This window comes from Zosterops lateralis (assembly GCF_965231275.1).
Source record: "Zosterops lateralis genome assembly, chromosome: 5".
Taxonomy (NCBI): Eukaryota; Metazoa; Chordata; class Aves; order Passeriformes; family Zosteropidae; genus Zosterops; species Zosterops lateralis.
This window is the reverse complement of record NC_139766.1, coordinates 58,803,267-58,816,209: the sequence shown is the minus strand read 5'-3', so window position 1 is coordinate 58,816,209 and position 12,943 is coordinate 58,803,267.

Sequence of the window (12,943 nt, the reverse complement as noted above, 5' to 3'; positions counted from 1 at the left end):
GGACACAATGCTCCAGATGTGCCTCAGTAGGGCTGAGTAGAGGGGCAGGATCACCTCCCTCAGCCTGCCAGCAATGCTTCTCCTTATGTTTCCCATTGGCATTCTTGGGCACAAAGACTTCTTGCTGGCTCATGGGAAGCCTGTTGTCCACCAGGACCCCCAACTCCTTCTCCACAGAGCTGCTTCTCAAGAGGCTGGCCCCCAGCCTGTGCTGGTGCCAGGAGCAGGACCTGGAACCTGCCTTTGTTGAATTTCAGACAGTTCCTCTCTGCCCATCTCTCCAAACTGCCGAGGCCCTTTGGAAGGGCTGCACAGCCCTCTGAGGTATCAGTCGCTCCTCCCAGCTTTGTGTCATCAGTGAACTTGCTGAGGAGGCCTCTGCCCCTTCATCCAAGTCATTGGTGAGCAGGTTAAACAATACTAGGCCCAGTATTAAACCTTTGAGGACACCACTATGGACAGGCCTCCAACTAGACCCTGTGCCACTGATCATGACCCTCTGAGATCTGTCATTCAGCTCAATCCTGTCCACTCATCCAGCCCACACTTCCTTAGTTTGCCTGTAAGAATATTCTGAGAGATGGTGTCAAAAGCCTTACTGAAGTTGAGTTGGACAATGTCCACTGCTGTCCCCCTGTCTGTCCAGGCAGCTGTTTCATCACAGAAGGCAATCAGGTTGGTCAAGAGTGATTTATCTTTAATGAATCCACGCTGACTATGCCAATCCCCTTCTAGTCATTCATGTGGCTAGAGATGGCCTCCAGAATGAATTGTTCCATCACTTTCCCAGGGCTTGAGGTGAGAGTGACTGGCCATAGTTCCCTGGGTCCAGCTTCTAGCCCTTTTTGACAACTGGAGTGACATTTGCTTTCTTCCTCAGGCACCTCTCCTGATCACAATCATCAGAGATGATTATGAGCAGCCTCACTGTGGTGTCCATCAGCTCTCACAGCACTTGTGTATGCATCCCATCAGGACCCATCCATGTGGATGCCAAATTTATGTAGGTGTTCTTCCTGGCCAAGGGAAAGTCTTCCTTCCAATATTCCTCCTACCCCAGTCTCAACCCTGGGTCAGAGATTGCTGAGGTCTTGTCAGGGAAGGCTGATGCAAAGAAAAGTGTTTGGTAACTTTGCCTTCTCTGTGTCCTCTCTTACCAGGGCCTCCCTTCCACCATTTAGTAATGGGCCCACATTATCCTTAGTTTTCCAAACTCTCAATTCAGGCAACATTCCAAGAAAAGAGCTGAACAAACACAACCAGAATTGTGACTTCTGTTTTTTCCTCCTTCAGGAAAGAAGCTGAAATATAGTTTTTGCTACTCACTTAAGGAAGAGTTTTCTCCCTGCTAGCACAGGTGAGAAGTAACTGAAGCACACCCAGGAAAGAATGCTCAGCACTTTGTTGGACAGCTCTCAGCAGGGTCAGTGATTTTGACTCACAAGCCCTACCAGACACTGAGGCAATTCTCCAAGTTTTCCAGCACAAAGTGAGGCATGAAGTGCACTGTGCCCCAGCTTGAGGCACATGGGGTGAAAACTGAAATAATCCCACCAACTTTACCGGCATAATGTGAATAGCAAAGTGATTCCAAATGAAGACTAAACCCCCCAGAACAGAAAATCCTTGAAAACATACACCCTTGATTCAAGGGCATAATCTGGTCATGTAGCACATCACCTATAGTGTCATTGCTGGCAAAATCAGCTTGTGTGCACAACAATTTATCTTGAAAACGATATTTGTGCAAGAATGTTGGTGCTAGTTGTGTTTCACTGCTAGAGCCACAGGATTTTTATGTTGTCACCAACAGAAACTAGAGGAAGCTTTCCCTAGAGTAAGGGTTTTTCGTTGTCTTGTTTGCAGTAAAGAAGCCTTTCCGAGCAAGCTGACATCCACCCTAAATTACTTCCCTGTGTAGAGTGTCTGTGCTGTATAGTAGGAGACTGCTTATTTCTCATATTGATTTACACAAGGCAGGGTAGTGAACATACAATTAATTAATAGTTGGCTTCATTGGGAGCCAGCTGTTAGCCCCATAATTTACAATGGGAACAGTTTCAGGATAAGAAGAATTATACTTCTTGAAACTGTATTTCTGTGTTTTAAAGGTCAAATACAGCTTCCAGTAAGGTTTGTGGAGACCCTAATGATCTGAAAGTGATGTTATGTGCTGATGCACACTGCCATGAGTTTCATGTCTTACTGAAAGAATGACTTTTATGGGACACAGTATCCTTAGCATAGTCACATAGGTATTTTCCCCAGGCTAAATCAGAAATAGTACTCCTACATGTGTACATCTCTGTCCAACTTTGCTCCTGAAATAAGTCCAATCCAACAACATTTCTTTCAAAATTTCTAGGTTACTGTGTTAAAACTTTCTACTGCTTCTGTTTAAATGTTATTTGTATCTAGGTGCCATGAAATAATTCCATGCAATACAACTTGGCTCCACAGCCAGTGGACTAATTTATTGACAGAGCCTTCCTCAATATATTGGGTCAGATATTAAACAGCTTTTAATTTGCTGATACCCTTGAATCTAAAATATGGACATTATTTCCATCTGTCGTCATATCAGGAATTCATCCTACAGGGTCACGAACTAATACTTTCTGTATGTTTTGAACATGCTTTTCTCAGCCTCTCTGAAGCACTAGGAAGTTAAATGCTTGCACTGCAAATAAACTGGCCTCTGTTCCCAGGCCTGATAATCTAAAGGGTGACCATTACTTCACACATTCTTTTTCCTGGTGTCAAATACACCGTGGGGAATATTGGAAACAAGATAAGAGAAGAATGCCACATTTTGCAGGACAGAATGCCAATATCTGACACCTAGGAAATGAAACCTGGCAGAGTCTTAGGAGTTGGCAAAGAAAACCTAATGATCCCAAGTGACCTAACATACACTGTAGCCTGTTCCTGTGCAACTTTGCCTTCCAGGATTTTTAACGTGAAATATAAAATGCCTGTGTCTTCCTGAAGGTCCTATCATGCACAGCAGCACATCGAGGCCAGGCTTTGGTGTTCCCTGAAGCAGCCAGTGGTTTAAACAACTTCTTCACATGGATATTTCTGAGGATGGGTTAGGAAGAAGCTGAAATCCTGCCAAGGAGGACTGAGGAGCACCTGAAAGTTTTTTAGCCTTATGTTGTAGACTCAAAAGTGCTGGAAGCCTTACAGGATGTTTGGATGAGTGTCTGTTTCATATCTCACCCCAGCTAGGTTTGCATCCAGAGGATATTATCTGGCCTGTCTGCAGGCAGGCTGCCTTCAGTTCAGCCTAGGCAGGCGCCTATAGGTGAAGCAGAAGGAGCCCTGCAGATCCCCTTGGCTCTGGGGAGCAGTGGCTGGGTGTGTGCATGGATCCAGGGAGGCTGTGCAACAGCCAGCAGAGCCAAGTACAACAGTCACAATAACAAACAGAGTCCACATGATCAAAAGGAAAAATTCTCAGAGTTAATATTAGGATGAGCAGCACACTGGGTCACAGGCTGAATTAACCCAGAGAAAATGGGGTAGGATTTTAAATAACCTTTCCAGTGCCTGGCTACGCACTAATGCCACTGCTATTTGGGGGAGAATTTGCATGTTCTTGCCATTTATGTTGTGATTTTTGCATATTTAACAGTATTGCTCATTAAAGAGTTTAAAACTTGAGGCAATGTGGAGAGCCAGTTTCTTCTCTGACTTCTGTGGACTTTGTGTCAGCCTGATTTGATGACAAAAGGTGCTGCTTGCTCACTAATCCCATGCCTGCAGTGTCAGCCTCTGGGTAGGAGTACCATTATAGGACAGCCCCTGAGGCTGCAGGGCCTAAGGATGGGAAGGGACACAGCTGGATCTGTATCCTTCTGCTTTGACCTACAGCTCTATAAAAACAGCCTCACTTCTGCTTGCCAGAGTGTAAGAATATGAGAAGAAACTATCTTTCATTGCCATGAAAGGCTTCTATCAAGATACAGAAGCTGAACAGAGAAACAAGGTCTGGAAAGACCCTTTAAAATCCTACTGTTGCCCTCTTCAGAGGTGCTTGGTTTGGGTCACAGGAGACAGCAGAGGTGCTGCATCAACAGGAGATTCCTTGCTGCATCCAGTGGATGCTGAATCAACTTCTCTTCATGAGAAGTTGATCAGTTCATCAACTTCTCACATCTCAGAAAGACTTCCTTTTGAGCAAGAAAACAAAGGAACTTGTGGTTTTGTCTCCCCCAACCAGCTGAAAGACTTATTTATTATAATAATAATAATGATTTTATAATCATCAATCATTAATCATTATAATAGTAATTATTTTATAAACATTAACAGTGAGAATGGTGTTAATAACAAAGCAAAGGAACTTCCTTGCAAATGAGATTGATAACAACAACTCAAATCAAAAATTCCTGTATGCCAGTTCAAAGCCTGTAGCTCTTATTCATCTCATTAATGTAAAGCAGACTTTTGTTCAGAAAAGTATGAGCCAAAAGCCAATGTTTTGATGTTTATGTCATTATCCTTTATTTGGTGACTTTTTTCTGGTGCTGGAGTCATGCTATTTGCCCTTTTACTGCTTTAGGTTTTTCACTGTTCTTACTCCAGACCTTATTTTGGAGATTTTGTATTATTTAAACAAGTGATGTAAGACTGCCTCCTGTCAGAAGCCCAACCTCAAGTAGAACATGTGGCTCTTTTGGATAAGTCTTGCAGTGACTGAACTGCCTTTTTTTCTGTGGAGAGGCAATGACAATTCACAGTAGCACAAGGCTGTTTGCTGCCAGCCTGCCAGGTGCACAGTCTTGGGATACTTGATTTGCCACAACCACCTCATCATATGATGAAGAGGAAAACACAAATTTCAACTATGCACATGCTGCATCCCCCTCTGCTCCTCCCAGGGCTTGCCTTGTGTATTGGAGAGCAGAGCCCGCAGCTCTGGCAGCAGGTTTGCAGCTTCATTCACTTGCTCTCCAGAACTAAACTCTCTTGACCAGGCCATGGGAAAGTGAGGTGGGATGAAGGAAAAAAGACAAAGATATCCAAGTAAAGGCAAGTCTTACTGAAATTAATGTACATCCTCACACTCACAGAAAAATAAAAGGTTAATATATGCTTAATATTTTCAATGCACTCATATTTTTTTCATTGGAAGCATTTATTTCTTTAAAACATATTTCATTTGATTAAAAAACCCTGATAATGAATGAATGAAATACCTAATTTTTGGTCAAGAAAAACATCCTGCTCAACCACAGAAGAGTTTTGATGGATCATTTATCATCTGATGAAAAATAAAGTCCCTTTGGTTTTGACTAATTCAAAATACACTTTTAATACCCTAGAGCACAGGGAAATTGAAGGAAGTCCTTGTGTGTATTTTACCTACAATATTAATCCTGCAAACACTCCTGGAAAAAAAAAACTGAGGAAAGGAGTATTTTGCCCAAAGCTCTGTGTCGCTCTGTATCACATTCTTTGGGCTTCCTTGAATTATTTTTTAACATGATTTTGACACCCACACATACCCACAGAAACACCACCAAACAGCCAAAATTATTTATGGTGGCTCCCTGTGCGCTTCTGGTAAAGAACTAAATCCAAGTCTCCTGCTGGGCAAGGAAAACTAACTGCAAAACCACTGACAAATGCAAAAAATGACAGCAGGGCGCTGGAGAGGAGGGATCAGCACGGCCATCAGCCCCTTTTGGGAGGATGCCATAGAGAGATGCTGAGTGCTCCTGGCTGGGACAAAAGGCAGCACAGACAGGACACACTAACGAGGGCAGGAATGACCAGGGAGCTGCTGGCTGTGAGCTGAGCCGTGGGTCGTGCCGACAACGTGGGAGTTTTCCCTGCCTCCCTCTTCCCTTACAAGATAGATTTCCTTCTGATCGTTCAATTGTTGCTCATATTAGAGCATCAATGCTTCCCCCACTGATTTACAATTGATCAGGGAGCACGCTGCCTCCTAACCCGGGGTTTTCTTCTTCCTCAGCACCAAAGCTTTATCTGTATGCAGTGGAAGAGAAACACCTGAAAAATTTATCCGGGGTTTTGTCAGCCTTCCTCGCTTGTTTTGCTTTCTCCCCCGGCAACAAAAGAGTTGTCAAAAGTAATGTTTATAATAATTTAACGGATTATTTGCTTATTAGATATTAATCATTCTGCTGTGGCCGGGGTCCATGCTGGTGCTCCTCTACTAGAACAGTGATTCTGATCTCAATTAGATTATGTCTCTCTCCTTTACCTCCCCATAAATCATTCCGGCAAACTGAAATTAACAGCTACTGGAGCGCATTAATAATCTGCCTCACACATTGGAAAATGCATTAGCCGGAACCCTCCCATCACTCTGACTGTTAAGCACATCATTTTGTTTATGAAATATAAACATTTCATGGAAGAGCTCTCCCACATTTCTCTGGGCCTTGTGACAGCTAAAATGATTGCCCACAATTGCCAGTCAGTCAAGCGCCCAAATAAAGTTTGTTTAAAGCCATGGTTCTGTGACTGCCCTATTTTCTCAGGCATTAAAAAACCCATGTTTAAAATAAAATTCCTCTTTATCTGGGAAGAAAGGAAAAAGAATAGCTGTGTATCTGTCGGAGTTGTACGGAGACAGATGTGCACTTTGCAAAGGCTCTGTGGTTTCAATATTTGGTTTAGCTTCACAGAGGAGGAAGTGCTGCCAAATTCTTTGCAAAATAAAGCTCCAGAATAATGATTTTTAGGATGATCTACTTAAAACATTTCATTTCTGACAAACTGACATCAACTTGCCAAAGAACATTCCAACTTGCATTTTAAAAGCTCAGTGTCTTACTGTAAAGCAGGTTGAAATGGAATAACCCCCTCTCCCCAACCTAAGAGTTTAATTTCAAAATTAAATACGAAAATGCAGCATGCAAAGGACATTGCTGCAGTGTGTTATAACAACATTCTTTCTGGTGGTTTTCTTGCAAAGCAAAAACCAGCCCACAATTAAACTGCTTCCAAGCCTGCTAGCCACAGAGCTCAGGAGCAATGCTTCCACCCAGTGCCTGTTCCACCCAGCCCCAATATTCAGATTTGTCACCAGCTGGGAGTTGGGAGTTTTGTTTCTCTCTTATGTGTGCACTGGCACTGCAGGAGCACAGGCAGGCCCACAGTGATGGTATTTCTCCTTTTCTGGGAAGTGAAAGGTCCAAGTGTTTTCACAATGTAGATTGTTTTCACTTGTTCTTGGATGAGTTTGCACATCAATACAGTCAGTATCTTGAATATATTGATAACAGCAATACCTTAACCCAAAAGATTTGATCCTTGGCTGCTGCTAGGTTAAAGACCATATAGACTGAATTAAGCAGCAAACCCCAGAGAATCTACCCATGAAACACAACACTAAATCTTACAAGGGCTTTAAATTGGTATGTGTTTTTTACAAGGAATTTATGTCCATCTACTTGCAACAACAAAACCAGGATAGCACCTGCTGTATAATGCATAAATGAAAACCTCACACCTGATTCTATTCAGCAGCCAGAGGAAGTACTTGAAAATAAGCAAACTAACAGCACTGGCACTGCCTTCACTTTCACCTTTGCCAAGCTCTTGGTCTGAAAATGAGCATTAATACTGTAATTAAAGCTCTGCATTAAAATAGTTAGGCACCTGTGAGCACATTTGCTGGCTGGGAGGCCTGGTGTCCACATATTTTCTCATCTGTATCTGGGGAAGAAGCACTGAAGGCTTGGACTGAGCAAGCCTCTTGAAATATGTGCTTGGGATTCTGGGAGTGTGCTGCCCTCCCTAAAGGCAGGCACACGCTCATGCCCTTTGCTGAATCAGAGCTCCTGTGAGTTCAGCTGTGCAGGTATTGGTATGAGAGCAGAGTTTGCAGCTGTAAATTCCTGGGGGTACAGGCTGAGCTGTTCTTGCTGGGCTGTGGTTGTCTGTACACTGATAAACAATAAATAATTCTAATGAATGGCAGTATTTTTTTTTAATACAGGAATGAGCCTATTAAAGATTTAGCTGAGTTTTCTTTATTATTCTCAAAATGCATTTGCAGCATATAGAGTAATGTCTCCAGAGGGCTGTTCTGCCATGGAATATTATGTGACTCTCTATCAATAAATGACACAGCTTTTTGTATGTTTTAAGTAAGAGAAATAATTGCTCCTCCTTGTGGACTTGGGCAATTAATTGCCTAATTATTTTGTTAAGTGTCACTACTAGAATAAAAATATTACTGTAGCTTTATGGGCAAATCTCATCTGAACCGAGGGTGAAATTCTGGAAAAAAGACTATATGCTGTATATCTGCACCCTATCAAAGTACTAAACTCCTAATAAAAATGTCCTTTACTTGGGGAAAATTAAATTTGTTTCTTTATCAGTATCTTGGTCTATTTTTTTCCATACTTACATTTTTACTTATATTTCACTGACTCATGATTTCTGATCTCTCCCAGGCTTCCTCCATGGTGCTGATGCATCTTGGCAGAGCCAGGCTGGCAGAAGGCAAAGGATGAGCTCTCAGTATGCACTGATCTTTTGTAAAACAAGGGGGCTTGGAGCCCTACAGTCCTATGCACACACTGTGAAATGCCTTTTGTGATGAGAGACAGGACTTGTAGCACCTGCGAGGTAACAAAGCAGACAACATCCTTCCTAGCTGAGATACAATGCTGAAATCTGGAATTTGGCGTGCTTGGTGCCTCAGGGCAACCTTCTATTCACTGCCTGTAGTGATGCTGTCCCATGGACCTCTCCCAAATTAGCAAAATTCCCATAATTAGGGATGAAAATGAAGGCACTGTCTGATCCTTCATGATTTCTACCAGTGCTGGCAGCAGGGGCCCGTCAGCCTCCAGGCACTGAAGTGCAAATGCAAGCCAAAGCTACACATTCCTGCTCTATGTAAGTGTGGCTGTCATTCTCTCAGGAAGTTCCAGTGATGTTGTTCACCCAATTAAAAAGGCTGGGATGAAGGAAAACAGAAGGGAATAATGCTATTTTGACTTGAAGCTAGAGTCCCAGAGGTGCAAACTGTGTCTCTGATGGTACTAGTCCAGTCAGATGGGACAGGAGCTCAGGTGAGAACCTCTGGCAGCCCTGTCAGGGTTTTTGGTTGCTGTCAGAAGGGGTGCCAGGGGTTTTGCCCCAGAAATCACAGTGTCAGGGTCACTTTGCATGGCCAATACATCTTCCTGCCTGCTGGGAAAGACAGAGTTGAGAGTCCTGTGTTAACAGGACCCTGTCCACGAGCCACAGCCCATCAGTTTGTGCAGCTACACACAAGATATCTCCAAGGAATCCAAAAGGCTCATCTCCTGAGCAAGAAAGGAGGAAAGGAAAGCAGGACTGACAGAAAATAGGGCTTTTCCACAGCCCTCCTGTGAAATCCCTTGGGATTCACATTCAACAGGAATGTCAGACCTTACCTACAGACCCTATCAATCTTCCCTGTGGGTGTGCTCAAGGCTGCAAGAGGCAGTCGGGTCCAGGAACCCAGCCTGCAGTTATTCAGAGGGATATGGAGGACTCTGTCATATAATTATCTTCATAAAGCCATCAAGCTTCATCTTAAAGCTGGCCAGGGCTCAGTTCCTTCTTTTCCTATAAGAAGTCTCTTCCAAAGCTTGGCTCCTCTGCTGGCTAGAAATAATGCAATTGCTTAAATTTATTCACAGTCAGTTCAAAGCCATTTGTTCTTCTGCCAATATTGTTCTTTAGCTCAAACAGCTCTCCTCTGTTGCACAGCGGGCAGCAAATTTCAGTGTCTAAAAATCCAATGTTTGGGATGCATAAGGATTAGACAGGGGCCAACTGCAGCAGATTTGGAGAGGACACAGACAGACAGCTCTGGTTTGCTGTAATATCCCCACTCTTAGCCCACATTATCCTGCCTCACACCTTGACTAAAGCTAACTTAGCTCTATTTCCTAAAAGCTGCCAAAGAAACAAGCTGTACCTGAAATTCTGTGGGAAATTTTAAGTTTTAAGTAGCGCAACAAGAGACTATTTTAAAAGACCATTGCCCTCTCAGGGGGAGTTCTGGGGAAGTGCAGCATTTTGTCTGAAGACAAAACAATATGGTTATACATGAGAGACATCAGCTTTATTCCATCTCCACCTAAACTGAAGTCAAATGACTTTTTTTTCCATGGCCTACTACAAGCTGGATGTAAGACAGCCAGAGGCACAGCTTGCCAAAATCTGTCCCTCCAACGTTCACTCCCATCTATCCCTTCCCCTCAGTCATCTTATAGCTGAACTGGTAGCACTTGCATAGCATTTGTTTTCTTCCTCCTTCCCTGAGACCTGTAGGAAGCTTTTGAGAAATGGCTGGCACTTGATTTTTATCAATGTTTTTCTCTCGCTATGTAGGAGAAAGTATGAGGGACATATTTCATGATTAAGTGGGTTTCTATTTAACAGGACAAAATGAAAGCCAAGCCATAGATCAGCATAATATGTCAAAAGAGAAAAGAGTTTGATTTATTTTAAATTATATCCAATGCTAGAAATCAAGATCCTGATTTAGGAAAGTACTCCAAAATGTGCTTAAAAAATCAAGCATATATTTCAGCTAGGGCAGCTAAAGGATATAATTGTTTTCTTCCTTTAGAAAGATCATTATAAATATCTTTTTTCTGGACACATCTTTGGTGTTCCACTTAACGCTGTGCTACGTTATAGGAGACAAGCATTTTATACCCCTTGAAAAATATTACAGAAATATCTGGGACAATATAAAACTTTGTACATATCTTCTGAGCTGCATTAACATCAGGATAGTAGGAGACAGGTTGTAGGGCTGCAACAAGCACAAGAGCAGGGCTGAAACCCCAGTGTGTAGTCAGGTTTTTATTGCCTGATTTGACCCTGAAAGGTTGAGGAGATCTTTGTGCCTTCTGAAGTGAGCAAACAGTGGGGTCAAAGAAGAACCGTGCTCATTGTGTTGGTTTTTACAAGGTAAGGGGTTTTTCCCACAGGAAAAAGTTTGCCTGGGAGTTTGGCACTTTATCACTGCGCACGTCGCCTTTGTCAACCTGGGTATTTACTGCAGGCACAGCCTTCACAGGCCACTGGGTGTTGGAGCACCTCAGCTGGTTTTAGTGTTTGCCAGGGTGTGGGAGACTTTGGTGACAATCTCAAACTAAAGACAACAGCTACTAAGAGAACACAAAAAGCTTTTAACCTGCTATTTGTACAACAATACAATGAATACAACAATAAACCTACGGGCAAGAGCTCTGATTTAAAGGAAGTCTATTACTAACTGCATGTATCAAACTAGCTACAGCTGCCATAGAGATAAATAGGATTTGATATAACTACACCAGGACAGGGAATTCATAGCAGATTATCCGCCAACAGCAATGTCTTTTTAATTTACAATAAGAAAATAACTGAAGTAGGAAATAATCCTTCTAGTTCTACACAGCACACAAGCACAACATAGGAGAACAGCCCATACTCAGAGTACAGACCAGATGAGAGCATCACTGCATTTATTGACATACCTAATTACTTTCTGAGATTCATAGAACAGAGAGCTACAAAGCAAGATAAAAATTCCATACTTGCATCCTTCAAAGTGGATGCTCTCATGTTATGGGGCTTGTGCCTGGCCCAGGCTTCATTGTGGAGGTGAGTCAAGTGCAGTGTTTGCTCAGAGACAGGGCAGAGACATTTCCCCAGCTGCCAGGGCCCTGCACTCCCCCTGCCCAGCCCCAAGCACTTTGCTGGCCTCTTCCTCTAAATGTTTCCAAATGAGGCACCACTGCAGGATGGCTTTAGCAGCAGACAACTCTGGGAGGCCTCCCTAAGACTCTGTGCTTCTTCAGACCTCCTCTCCCACTCCTTCCTCCACAACTGCTCTGATTTATAGCCCCAGCTTGGCCTCGTATGATTTAATGGGATAGATTAATTTTTTTCAATGCAATTTATTGTCAGCGAGTAGGTGTCACTTGATGTTCAAGCAAACACTCCTCATGCAGCCAAGGGTAGGGAAAGAAGCTTGCTTAGCTGGAACCATGCTTTCGTGCAGGAGCTCATTTAAAGGAAAGCAAGAAATCCATATTCCTACAGACATAATTACACCAGCAATTACAATCATTACCATAGCTGTGACTCAGGAGACCTCCCTGAGCACACAAGAATGGATTTTGGGATCACGACTTTCTGCACGGCCATGAGTGAGGCTGGGCAACCCTGGAGCTCCAGGAATGCCCTCAAAGTGTTTTGTAATGGAAGGACAATCAGATTTGTTCCATTTAACCTGCAGGCATTAGCTGCTATGGACACAGATAACTCTGCCACTGGATACTGATAAATAACCTGACCTTGCTGTGGTCTAACTGCTGCAGAAACTATCAGCCCACCTATGTCTAGGTCCACCAGTGGGTTGGGCTGCAAAATTTCTACAGTGTTGGGTGGTTAGAGCTTTGTCACAGCTGTCTGTGTGGGGAGGTGTGCAGTGGCACCAGCAGCTGTGCAGTGCTCTGTGCCATTCCCCTGTGCTTGTTTTAACTGCCATAAATAAAAACATGAGCAGAGCAGTGCCTCGGAAGTATTTACAGAATAATTTTCAATTGCTGACACCGCCAGGCTAAGCACTGAATGCTAAAGTTTATGATGTGTAATGCCTTGGGCTACCACGGCCCCAATTTGGACAAACCTGCCATTAACACCCGTGTGGCAGTTATTTTACTGGGGGTGACAGATTGTGAGGTAGGGAGAGTAATTCAGACTATTACCCAGGTGAAGGCATGAAAGCTCAGTGATATATGAAGACCACTTAAATTCATTGTATCTTGTACATCACATCTTTGATAGATTATAGCTGTGGCATTAAAATGGAAATGGTTTCTCTGAGGCCTGACAGGGGCTGGGGTGACCCATGACCTCCCTCTGAGGAATGTGACTGACCGAATTATCAGTTAAGAGAAAAATCTATGGGGAATAG